This window comes from Haemaphysalis longicornis, unplaced genomic scaffold (assembly GCF_048455015.1).
Source record: "Haemaphysalis longicornis isolate Haplotype H1 unplaced genomic scaffold, Haemaphysalis longicornis Haplotype H1 scaffold_5, whole genome shotgun sequence".
Lineage (NCBI taxonomy): Eukaryota > Metazoa > Arthropoda > Arachnida > Ixodida > Ixodidae > Haemaphysalis > Haemaphysalis longicornis.
In genome coordinates, this window is record NW_027526385.1 from 113,084,919 (window position 1) to 113,097,920 (window position 13,002).

The 13,002-nt window shown below is 47.0% G+C and overlaps 5 non-coding genes across 5 annotated transcripts; all 5 read left to right on the forward strand.

The window, feature by feature from the left end:
• The first annotated feature begins 329 nt into the window (after positions 1-329).
• Trnar-ucu (transfer RNA arginine (anticodon UCU)) lies at positions 330-401 on the forward strand. Its single transcript has one exon. It is a non-coding gene; the product is annotated as a tRNA-Arg (tRNA).
• Positions 402-5,565: 5,164 nt separating this feature from the next.
• Trnag-ucc (transfer RNA glycine (anticodon UCC)) lies at positions 5,566-5,637 on the forward strand. The gene has a single exon. It is a non-coding gene; the product is annotated as a tRNA-Gly (tRNA).
• Positions 5,638-6,999: 1,362 nt separating this feature from the next.
• On the forward strand, positions 7,000-7,071 carry Trnar-ucu (transfer RNA arginine (anticodon UCU)). Its single transcript has one exon. It is a non-coding gene; the product is annotated as a tRNA-Arg (tRNA).
• An 887-nt stretch (positions 7,072-7,958) lies between these two features.
• Positions 7,959-8,030, forward strand: Trnag-ucc (transfer RNA glycine (anticodon UCC)). The gene has a single exon. It is a non-coding gene; the product is annotated as a tRNA-Gly (tRNA).
• A 4,678-nt stretch (positions 8,031-12,708) lies between these two features.
• On the forward strand, positions 12,709-12,780 carry Trnar-ucu (transfer RNA arginine (anticodon UCU)). The gene has a single exon. It is a non-coding gene; the product is annotated as a tRNA-Arg (tRNA).
• The last annotated feature ends 222 nt before the right edge of the window (positions 12,781-13,002 follow it).

A 13,002-nucleotide genomic window follows, 5' to 3' on the forward strand; every position in this document is an offset into this window, starting at 1 on the left:
TCTAACCATTCCCCTATGCCTTCTTTGGTGTTGTAGACTCCCGGCATTTCTTCCAGTATTTCCAACGAGCCCCTCATTTACAAACCCTATTATCATGCGAAAGCTTAGCGAGGGCCTCGGTTCTGGCAGCCTTGATGCCAAGGTAGCATAAGAGGGTTTCACGCCAGTTATCCGCTTATGACAGGCTGTACACGTTCGCGTCACGCCCCGGGGGTTGGAAAAGAAGGTCCCCTTCTCCCCGTGTAGTCTGAGTGGCGCTGGCTACCACCCTCAAGCGTCAGATACAGTTGTATATATAAATACCCCAGAAAGTGAAGCGGAACACAGTCGCCCAGATAGCCGAATTGGTAAGGCATTCGATATCTAATCGAAAGGCGTGGGTTCGGTCCCCACTCTGGGCGCGTGTTTTTCTTTCTTTCTTTCTCACGTAATTAATAATATTAAATAATAATGTAACGTCACTAACGGTAAAAAATGTTCTAACCATTCCCCTATGCCTTCTTTGGTGTTGTAGACTGCCGGCATTTCTTCCTGTATTTTCTAACGAGCCCCTCATTTACAAACCCTATTATCATGCGAAAGCTTAGCGAGGGCCTCGGTTCTGGCAGCCTTGATGCCAAGGTAGCATAAGAGGGTTTCCCGCCAGTTACCTGCTTATGACAGGCTGTAGACATTCGCGTCACGCCCCGGGGGATGAAAAGAAGGTCCCCTTCTCCCCGTGTAGTCTGAGTGGCGCTGGCTACCACCATCAAGCGTCAGATACAGTTTTAGTATATCTAAATACCCCAGAAAGTGAAGCGGAACATAGTTGCCCAGATAGCCGAATTGGTAAGGCATTCGAGATCTAATCGAAAGGCGTGAGTTCGGTCCCCACTCTGGGCGCGTGTTTTTCTTTCTTTGTCACGTAATTAATAATAATAAATAATAATGTAACGTCACTAATGGTAAAAAATATTCTAACCATTCCCCTATGCCTTCTCTGGTTTTGTAGACTGCCGGCATTTCTTCCTGTATTTTCTAACGAGCCCCTCATTTACAAACCCTATTATCATGCGAAAGCTTAGCGAGGGCCTCGGTTCTGGCAGCCTTGATGCCAAGGTAGCATAAAAGGGTTTCCCGCCAGTTACCCGCTTATGACAGGCTGTAGACGTTCGCGTCACGCCCCGGGGGTTGAAAAGAAGGTCCTCTTCTCCCCGTGTAGTCTGAGTGGCGCTGGCTACCACCCTCAAGCGTCAGATACAGTTGTAGTGTATATAAATACCCCAGATAGTGAAGCGGAACACAGTCGCCCAGATAGCCGAATGGGTAAGGCATTCGAGATGTAATCGAAAGGCATGGGTTCGGTCCCCCTCTGGGCGCGTGTTTTTCTTTCTTTCTTTCTCACATAATTAATAATAATAAATAATAATGTAACGTCACTAACGGTAAAAAATATTCTATACATTCCCCTGTGCCTTCTTTGGTGTTGTAGACTGCCGGCATTTCTTCCTGTATTTTCTAACGAGCCCCTCATTTACAAACCTATTATCATGCGAAAGCTTAGCGAGGGCCTCGGTTCTGGCAGCCTTGATGCCAAGGTAGCATAAGAGGGTTTCTCGCCAGTTACCCGCTTATGACAGGCTGTAGACGTTCGCGTCACGCCCCGGGGGTTGAAAAGAAGGTCATCTTCTCCCCGTGTTGTATGAGTGGCGCTGGCTATCACCCTCAAGCGTCAGATACAGTTGTAGTATATATAAATACCCCAGAAAGTGAAGCGGAAAACAGTCGCCCAGATAGCCGAATTGGTAAGACATTCGAAATCTAATCGAAAGGCGTGGGTTCGGTCCCCACTCTGGGCGCGTGTTTTTCTTTCTTTCTTAATAATGTAACGTCACTAATGGTAAAAAATATTCTAACCATTCCCCAATGCCTTCTTTGGTGTTGTAGACTACCGGCATTTCTTCCAGTATTTTCTAACGAGCCCCTCATTTACAAACCCTATTATAATGCGAAAGCTTAGCGAGGGCCTCGGTTCTCGCAGCCTTGATGCCAAGGTAGCATAAGAGGGTTTCCCGCCAGTTACCCGCTTATGACAGGCTGTAGACGTTCGCGTCACGCCCCGGGGGTTGAAAAGAAGGTCCACTTCTCCCCGTGTAGTCTGAGTGGCGCTGGCTAACACCCTCAAGCGTCAGATACAGTTGTAGTATATATAAATACCCCAGAAAGTGAAGCGGAACACAGTCGCCCAGATAGCCGAATTGGTAAGGCATTCGAGATCTAATCGAAAGGCGTGGGTTCGGTCCCCACTCTGGGCGCGTGTTTTTTTCTTTCTTTCTTTCTCACGTAATTAATAATAATAAATAATAATGTAACATCACTAACGGTAAAAAATATTCTAACCATTCCCCTATGCCTTTTTTGTTGTTGTAGCCTGCCGGCATTTCTTCCAGTATTTTCTAACGAGCCCCTCATTTACAAACCTATTATCATGCGAAAGCTTAGCGAGGGCCTTGGTTCTGGCAGCATTGATGCCAAGGTAGCAAAAGAGGGTTTCCCGGCAGTTATCCGCTTATGACAGGCTGTAGACGTTCGCGTCACGCCCCAGGGGTTGAAAAGAAGGTCCCCTTCTCCCCTTGTAGTCTTAGTGGCGCTGGCTACCACTCTCAAGCGTCAGATACAGTTGTAGAATATATAAATACCCCAGAAAGTGAAGCGGAACACAGTCGCCCAGATAGCCGAATTGGTAAGGCCTTCAAGATGTAATCGAAAGGCGTGGGTTCGGTCCCCACTCTGGGCGCGTGTTTTTCTTTCTTTCTTTCTCACGTAATTATTAATAATAAATAATAATGTAACGTCACTAACGGTAAAAAATATTCTAACCATACCCCTATGCCTTCTTTGGTGTTGTAGACTGCCGGCTGTCTTCCTGTATTTTCTAACGAGCCCCTCATTTACAAACCCTATTATCATGCGAAAGCTTAGCGAGGGCCTCGGTTCTGGCAGCCTTGATGCCAAGGTAGCATAAGAGGGTTTCCCGCCAGTTACCCGCTTATGACAGGCTGTAGACGTTCGCGTCACGCCCCGGGGGTTGAAAAGAAGGTCCTCTTCTCCCCGTGTAGTCTGAGTGGCGCTGGCTACCACCCTCAAGCGTCAGATACAGTTGTAGTATATATAAATACCCCAGATAGTGAAGCGGAACACAGTCGCCCAGATAGCCGAATTGGTAAGGCATTCGAGGTCTAATCGAAAGGCGTGGGTTCGGTCCCCACTCTGGGCGCGTGTTTTCTTTCTTTCTCAAGTAATTAATATAATGATAATGTAACGTCACTAATGGTAAAAAATATTCTAACCATTCCCCTATGCCTTCCTTGGTGTTGTAGACTGCCGGCATTTCTTCCTGTATTTTCTAACGAGCCCCTCATTTACAAACCTTATTATCATGCGAAAGCTTAGCGAGGGCCTCGGTTCTGGCAGCCTTGATGCCAAGGTAGCATAAGAGGGTTTCCCGCCAGTTACCCGCTTATGACAGGCTGTACACGTTCGCGTCACGCCCTGGGGGTTGGAAAAGAAGGTCCCCTTCTCCCCGTGTAGTCTGAGTGGCGCTGGCTACCACCCTCAAGCGTCAGATACAGTTGTATATATAAATACCCCAGAAAGTGAAGCGGAAACAGTCGCCGAGATAGCCGAATTGGTAAGGCATTCGATATCTAATCGAAAGGCGTGGGTTCGGTCCCCACTCTGGGCGCGTGTTTTTCTTTCTTTCTTTCTCACGTAATTAATAATAATAAATAATAATGTAACGTCACTAACGGTAAAAAATTTTCTAACCATTCCCCTATGTCTTCTTTGGTGTTGTAGACTGCCGGCATTTCTTCCAGTATTTTCTAACGAGCCCCTCATTTACAAACCCTAATATAATGCGAAAGCTTAGCGATGGCCTCGGTTCTGGCAGCCTTGATGCCAAGGTAGCATAAGAGGGTTTCCCGCCAGTTACCCGCTTATGACAGGCTGTAGACGTTCGCTTCACGCCCCGGGGGTTGAAAAGAAGGTCCCTTTCTCCCCGTGTAGTCTGAGTGGCACGGGCTACCACCCTCAAGCGTCAGATACAGTTGTAGTATATATAAATACCACAGAAAGTGAAGCGGAACACAGTCGCCCAGATAGCCGAATTGGTAAGGCATTCGAGGTCTAATCGAAAGGCGTGGGTTCGGTCCCCACTGTGGGCGCGTGTTTTCTTTCTTTCTCAAGTAATTAATATAATAAATGATAATGTAACGTCACTAACGGTAAAAAATATTCTAACCATTCCCCTATGCCTTCCTTGGTGTTGTAGACTGCCGGCATTTCTTCCTGTATTTTCTAACGAGCCCCTCATTTACAAACCCTATTATCATGCGAAAGCTTAGCGAGGGCCTCGGTTCTGGCAGCCTTGATGCCAAGGTAGCATAAGAGGGTTTCCCGCCAGTTACCCGCTTATGACAGGCTGTACACGTTCGCGTCACCCCCCGGGGGTTGGAAAATAAGGTCCCCTTCTCCCCGTGTAGTCTGAGTGGCGCTGGCTACCACCCTCAAGCGTCAGATACAGTTGTATATATAAATACCCCAGAAAGTGAAGCGGAACACAGTCGTCCAGATAGCCGAATTGGTAAGGCATTCGATATCTAATCGAAAGGCGTGGGTTCGGTCCCCACTCTAGGCGCGTGTTTTTCTTTCTTTCTTTCTCACGTAATTATTAATAATAAAAAATAATGTAACGTCACTAACGGTAAAAAATATTCTAACCATTCCCCTATGCCTTCTTTGGTGTTGTAGACTGCCGGCATTTCTTCCAGTATTTTCTAACGAGCCCCTCATTTACAAACCCTAATATAATGCGAAAGCTTAGCGAGGGCCTCGGTTCTGGCAGCCTTGATGCCAAGGTAGCATAAGAGGGTTTCCCGCCAGTTACCCGCTTATGACAGGCTGTAGACGTTCGCTTCACGCCCCAGGGGTTGAAAAGAAGGTCCCTTTCTCCCCGTGTAGTCTGAGTGGCACGGGCTACCACCCTCAAGCGTCAGATACAGTTGTAGTATATATAAATACCACAGAAAGTGAAGCGGAACACAGTCGCCCAGATAGCCGAATTGGTAAGGCATTCGAGATCTAATCGAAAGGCGTGGGTTCGGTCCCCACTCTGGGCGCGTGTTTTTCTTTCTTTCTTTCTCACGTAATTATAATAATAAATAATAATGTAATGTCACTAACGGTAAAAATATTCTAACCATTCCCCTATGCCTTCTTTGCTGTTGTAGACTGCCGGCATTTCTTCCTGTATTTTCTAACGAGCCCCTCATTTACAAACCCTATTATCATGCGAAAGCTTAGCGAGGGCCTCGGTTCTGGCAGCCTTGATGCCAAGGTAGCATAAGAGGGTTTCCCGCCAGTTACCCGCTTTTGACAGGCTGTAGACGTTCGCGTCACGCCCCGGGGTTGAAAAGAAGGTCCCCTTCTCCCCCTGTAGTCTGAGTGGCGCTGGCTACCACCCTCAAGCGTCAGATACAGTTGTAGTATTTTTAAATACCCCAGAACGCGAAGCGGAACATAGTCGCCCAGATAGCCGAATTGGTAAGGCATTCGAGATCCAATCGAAAGGCGTGGGATCGGTCCCCACTCTGGGCGCGTGTTTTTCTTTCTTTCTTTCTCACGTAATTATAATAATAAATAATAATGTAACGTCACTAACGGTAAAAAATATTCTAACCATTCCCCTATGCCTTCTTTGGTGTTGTAGACTGCCGGCATTTCTTCCAGTATTTTCTAACGAGCCCCTCATTTACAAACCCTGTTATAATGCGAAAGCTTAGCGAGGGCCTCGGTTCTGGCAGCCTTAATGCCAAGGTAGCATAAGAGGGTTTCCCGCCAGTTACCCGCTTATGACAGGCTGTAGACGTTCGCTTCACGCCCCGGGGGTTGAAAAGAAGGTCCCCTTCTCCCCGTGTAGTCTGAGTGGCGCTGGCTACCACCCTCAAGCTTCAGATACAGTTGTAGTATATATAAATACCACAGAAAGTGAAGCGGAACACAGTCGCCCAGATAGCCGAATTGGTAAGGCATTCAAGATCTAATCGAAAGGCGTGGGTTCGGTCCCCACTCTAGGCGCGTGTTTTTCTTTCTTTCTTTCTCACGTAATTATTAATAATAAAAAATAATGTAACGTCACTAACGGTAAAAAATTTTCTAACCATTCCCCTATGTCTTCTTTGGTGTTGTAGACTGCCGGCATTTCTTCCAGTATTTTCTAACGAGCCCCTCATTTACAAACCCTAATATAATGCGAAAGCTTAGCGAGGGCCTCGGTTCTGGCAGCCTTGATGCCAAGGTAGCATAAGAGGGTTTCCCGCCAGTTACCCGCTTATGACAGGCTGTAGACGTTCGCTTCACGCCCCGGGGGTTGAAAAGAAGGTCCCTTTCTCCCCGTGTAGTCTGAGTGGCACGGGCTACCACCCTCAAGCGTCAGATACAGTTGTAGTATATATAAATACCACAGAAAGTGAAGCGGAACACAGTCGCCCAGATAGCCGAATTGGTAAGGCATTCGAGGTCTAATCGAAAGGCGTGGGTTCGGTCCCCACTGTGAGCGCGTGTTTTCTTTCTTTCTCAAGTAATTAATATAATAAATGATAATGTAACGTCACTAACGGTAAAAAATATTCTAACCATTCCCCTATGCCTTCCTTGGTGTTGTAGACTGCCGGCATTTCTTCCTGTATTTTCTAACGAGCCCCTCATTTACAAACCCTATTATCATGCGAAAGCTTAGCGAGGGCCTCGGTTCTGGCAGCCTTGATGCCAAGGTAGCATAAGAGGGTTTCCCGCCAGTTACCCGCTTATGACAGGCTGTACACGTTCGCGTCACGCCCCGGGGGTTGGAAAATAAGGTCCCCTTCTCCCCGTGTAGTCTGAGTGGCGCTGGCTACCACCCTCAAGCGTCAGATACAGTTGTATATATAAATACCCCAGAAAGTGAAGCGGAACACAGTCGCCCAGATAGCCGAATTGGTAAGGCATTCGATATCTAATCGAAAGGCGTGGGTTCGGTCCCCACTCTAGGCGCGTGTTTTTCTTTCTTTCTTTCTCACGTAATTATTAATAATAAAAAATAATGTAACGTCACTAACGGTAAAAAATATTCTAACCATTCCCCTATGCCTTCTTTGGTGTTGTAGACTGCCGGCATTTCTTCCAGTATTTTCTAACGAGCCCCTCATTTACAAACCCTAATATAATGCGAAAGCTTAGCGAGGGCCTCGGTTCTGGCAGCCTTGATGCCAAGGTAGCATAAGAGGGTTTCCCGCCAGTTACCCGCTTATGACAGGCTGTAGACGTTCGCTTCACGCCCCAGGGGTTGAAAAGAAGGTCCCTTTCTCCCCGTGTAGTCTGAGTGGCACGGGCTACCACCCTCAAGCGTCAGATACAGTTGTAGTATATATAAATACCACAGAAAGTTAAGCGGAACACAGTCGCCCAGATAGCCGAATTGGTAAGGCATTCGAGATCTAATCGAAAGGCGTGGGTTCGGTCCCCACTCTGGGCGCGTGTTTTTCTTTCTTTCTTTCTCACGTAATTATAATAATAAATAATAATGTAACGTCACTAACGGTAAAAATATTCTAACCATTCCCCTATGCCTTCTTTGCTGTTGTAGACTGCCGGCATTTCTTCCTGTATTTTCTAACGAGCCCCTCATTTACAAACCCTATTATCATGCGAAAGCTTAGCGAGGGCCTCGGTTCTGGCAGCCTTGATGCCAAGGTAGCATAAGAGGGTTTCCCGCCAGTTACCCGCTTTTGACAGGCTGTAGACGTTCGCGTCACGCCCCGGGGTTGAAAAGAAGGTCCCCTTCTCCCCCTGTAGTCTGAGTGGCGCTGGCTACCACCCTCAAGCGTCAGATACAGTTGTAGTATATTTAAATACCCCAGAACGCGAAGCGGAACATAGTCGCCCAGATAGCCGAATTGGTAAGGCATTCGAGATCCAATCGAAAGGCGTGGGATCGGTCCCCACTCTGGGCGCGTGTTTTTCTTTCTTTCTTTCTCACGTAATTATAATAATAAATAATAATGTAACGTCACTAACGGTAAAAAATATTCTAACCATTCCCCTATGCCTTCTTTGGTGTTTTAGACTGCCGGCATTTCTTCCTGTATTTTCTAACGAGCCCCTCATTTACAAACCTATTATCATGCGAAAGCTTAGCGAGGGCCTCGGTTCTGGCAGCCTTGATGCCAAGGTAGCATAAGAGGGTTTCCTGCCAGTTACCCGCTTATGACAGGCTGTAGACGTTCGCGTCACGCCCCGGGGGTTGAAAAGAAGGTCCCCTTCTTTCCGTGTAATCTGAGTGGCGCTGGCTACCACCCTCAAGCGTCAGATACAGTTGTAGTAATTATAAATACCCCAGAAAGTGAAGCGGAACACAGTCGCCCAGATAGCCGAATGGATAAGGCATTCGAGATGTAATCGAAAGGCATGGGTTCGGTCCCCCTCTGGGCGCGTGTTTTTCTTTTTCTTTCTCACGTAATTAATAATAATAAATAATAATATAACGTCACTAACGGTAAAAAATATTCTAACCATTCCCCTATGCCTTCTTTGGTGTTGTAGACTGCCGGCATTTCTTCCTGTATTTTCTAACGAGCCCCTCATTTACAAACCTATTATCATGCGAAAGCTTAGCGAGGGCCTCGGTTCTGGCAGCCTTGATGCCAAGGTAGAATAAGAGGGTTTCCCGGCAGTTACCCGCTTATGCCAGGCTCTAGACGTTCGCGTCACGGCCCGGGGGTTGAAAAGAAGGTCCCCTTCTCCCCGTGTAGTCTGAGTGGCGCTGGCTATCACCCTCAAGCGTCAGATACAGTTGTAGTATATAAAAATACCCCAGAAAGTGAAGCGGAAAACAGTCGCCCAGATAGCCGAATTGGTAACACATTCGAGATGTAATCGAAATTCGTGGGTTCGGTCCCCACTCTGGGCGCGTGTTTTTCTTTCTTTCTTAATAATGTAACCTCACTAATGGTAAAAAATATTCTAACCATTCCCCTATGCCTTCTTTGGTGTTGTAGACTGCCGGCATTTCTTCCAGTATTTTCTAACGAGCCCCTCATTTACAAACCCTATTATAATGCGAAAGCTTAGCGAGGGCCTCGGTTCTGGCAGCCTTGATGCCAAGGTAGCATAAGAGGGTTTCCCGCCAGTTACCCGCTTATGACAGGCTGTAGACGTTGGCGTCACGCCCCGGGTATTGAAAAGAAGGTCCACTTCTCCCCGTGTAGTCTGAGTGGCGCTGGCTAACACCCTCAAGCGTCAGATACAGTTGTAGTATATATAAATACCCCAGAAAGTGAAGCGGAACACAGTCGCCCAGATAGCCGAATTGGTAAGGCATTCGAGATCTAATCGAAAGGCGTGGGTTCGGTCCCCACTCTGGGCGCGTGTTTTTTTCTTTCTTTCTTTCTCACGTAATTAATAATATTAATAATAATATAACGTCACTAACGGTAAAAAATATTCTAACCATTCCCCTATACCTTCTTTGTTGTTGTAGACTGCCGGCATGTCTTCCTGTATTTTCTAACGAGCCCCTCATTTACAAACCCTATTATCATGCGAAAGCTTAGCGAGGGCCTCGGTTCTGGCAGCCTTGATGCCAAGGTAGCATAAGAGGGTTTCCCGCCAGTTACCCGCTTATGACAGGCTGTAGACGTTCGCGTCACACCCCGGGGGTTGAAAAGAAGGTCCTCTTATCCCCGTGTAGTCTGAGTGGCGCTGGCTACCACCCTCAAGCGTCAGATACAGTTGTAGTATATATAAATACCCCAGATAGTGAAGCGGAACACAGTCTCCCAGATAGCCGAATTGGTAAGGCATTCGAGGTCTTATCGAAAGGCGTGGGTTCGGTCCCAACTCTGGGCGCGTGTTTTTCTTTCTTTCTTTCTCACGTAATTATTAATAATAAATAATAATGTAACGTCACTAACAGTAAAAATATTCTAACCATTCCCCTATGCCTTCTTTGGTGTTGTAGACTGCCGGCATTTCTTCCAGTATTTTCTAACGAGCCCCTCATTTACAAACCCTATTATCATGCGAAAGCTTAGCGAGGGCCTTGGTTTGGCAGCCTTGATGCCAAGGTAGCAAACGAGGGTTTCCCGGCAGTTACCCGCTTATGACAGGCTGTAGACGTTCGCGTCACGCCCCAGGGGTTGAAAAGAAGGTCCCCTTCTCCCCTTGTAGTCTTAGTGGCGCTGGCTACCACTCTCAAGCGTCAGATACAAATGTAGTATATATAAATACCCCAGAAAGTGAAGCGGAACACAGTCGCCCAGATAGCCGAATTGGTAAGGCATTCGAGATGTAATCGAAAGGCGTGGGTTCGGTCCCCACTCTGGGCGCGTGTTTTTCTTTCTTTCTTTCTCACGTAATTATTAATAATAAATATTAATGTAACCACTAACGGTAAAAAATATTCTAACCATACCCCTATGCCTTCTTTGGTGTTGTAGACTGCCGGCATGTCTTCCTGTATTTTCTAACGAGCCCCTCATTTACAAACCCTATTATCATGCGAAAGCTTAGCGAGGGCCTCGGTTCTGGCAGCCTTGATGCCAAGGTAGCATAAGAGGGTTTCCCGCCAGTTACCCGCTTATGACAGGCTGTAGACGTTCGCGTCACACCCCGGGGGTTGAAATGAAGGTCCTCTTATCCCCGTGTAGTCTGAGTGGCGCTGGCTACCACCCTCAAGCGTCAGATACAGTTGTAGTATATATAAATACCCCAGATAGTGAAGCGGAACACAGTCTCCCAGATAGCCGAATTGGTAAGGCATTCGAGGTCTTATCGAAAGGCGTGGGTTCGGTCCCCACTCTGGGCGCGTGTTTTTCTTTCTTTCTTTCTCACGTAATTATTAATAATAAATAATAATGTAACGTCACTAACAGTAAAAATATTCTAACCATTCCCCTATGCCTTCTTTGGTGTTGTAGACTGCCGGCATTTCTTCCAGTATTTTCTAACGAGCCCCTCATTTACAAACCCTAATATAATGCGAAATCTTAGCGAGGGCCTCGGTTCTGGCAGCCTTGATGCCAATGTAGCATAAGAGGGTTTCGCGCCAGTTACCCGCTTATGACAGGCTGTAGACGTTCGCTTCACGCCCCGGGGGTTGAAAAGAAGGTCCCCTTCTCCCAGTGTAGTCTGAGTTGCGCGGGCTACCACCCTCAAGCGTCAGATACAGTTGTAGTATATATAAATACCACAGAAAGTGAAGCGGAACACAGTCGCCCAGATAGCCGAATTGGTAAGGCATTCGAGATCTAATCGAAAGGCGTGGGTTTGGTCCCTACTCTGGGCGCGTGTTTTTCTTTCTTTCTTTCTCACGTAATTAATAATAATAAATAATAATGGAACGTCACTAACGGTAAAAATAATTTAACCATTCCCCTATGCGTTCTTCGTTGTTGTAGACTGCCGGCATTTCTTCCTGTATTTTCTAACGAGCCCCTCATTTACAAACCCTATTATCATGCGAAAGCTTAGCGAGGGCCTCGGTTCTGGCGGCCTTGATGCCAAGGTAGCATAAGAGGGTTTTCCGCCAGTTACCCGCTTATGACAGGCTGTAGACGTACGCGTCACGCCCCGGGGTTGAATTGAAAAGAAGGTCCCCTTCTCCCCGTGTAGTCTGAGTGGCGCTGGCTACCACCCTCAAGCGTCAGATACAGTTGTAGTATATCTAAATACCCCAAAAAACGAAGCGGAACATAGTCGCCCAGATAGCCGAATTGGTAAGGCATTCGAGATCTAATCGAAAGGCGTGGGATCGGTCCCCACACTGGGCGCGTGTTTTTCTTTCTTTCTCTCTCACGTAATTAATAATAATAAATAATAATGTAACGTCACTAACGGTAAAAAATATTCTAACCATTCCCCTATGCCTTCTTTGGTGTTGTAGACTGCCGGCATTTCTTCCTGTATTTTCTAACGAGCCCCTCATTTACAAACCAATTATCATGCGAAAGCTTAGCGAGGGCCTCGGTTCTGGCAGCCTTGATGCCAAGGTAGCATAAGAGGGTTTCTCGCCAGTTACCCGCTTATGACAGGGTGTAGACGTTCGCGTCACGCCCCGGGGGTTGACAAGAAGGTCCCCTTCTCCCCGTGTAGTCTGAGTGGCGCTGGCTATCACCCTCAAGCGTCAGATACAGTTGTAGTATATATAAATACCCCAGAAAGTGAAGCGGAACACAGTCGCCCAGATAGCCGAATTGGTAAGGCATTCGAGATGTAATCGAAAGGCGTGGGTTCGGTCCCCACTCTGGGAGCGTGTTTTTCTTTCTTTCTTAATAATGTAACGTCACTAATGGTAAAAAATATTCTAACCATTCCCCTATGCCTTCTTTGGTGTTGTAGACTGCCGGCATTTCTTCCAGTATTTTCTAACGAGCCCCTCATTTACAAACCCTATTATAATGGGAAAGCTTAGCGAGGGCCTCGGTTCTGGCAGCCTTGATGCCAAGGTAGCATAAGAGGGTTTCCCGCCAGTTACCCGCTTATGACAGGCTGTACACGTTCGCGTCACGCCCCGGGGGTTGGAAAATAAGGTCCCCTTCTCCCCGTGTAGTCTGAGTGGCGCTGGCTACCACCCTCAAGCGTCAGATACAGTTGTATATATAAATACCCCAGAAAGTGAAGCGGAACACAGTCGCCCAGATAGCCGAATTGGTAAGGCATTCGATATCTAATCGAAAGGCGTGGGTTCGGTCCCCACTCTAGGCGCGTGTTTTTCTTTCTTTCTTTCTCACGTAATTATTAATAATAAAAAATAATGTAACGTCACTCACGGTAAAAAATATTCTAACCATTCCCCTATGCCTTCTTTGGTGTTGTAGACTGCCGGCATTTCTTCCAGTATTTTCTAACGAGCCCCTCATTTACAAACCCTAATATAATGCGAAAGCTTAGCGAGGGCCTCGGTTCTGGCAGCCTTGATGCCAAGGT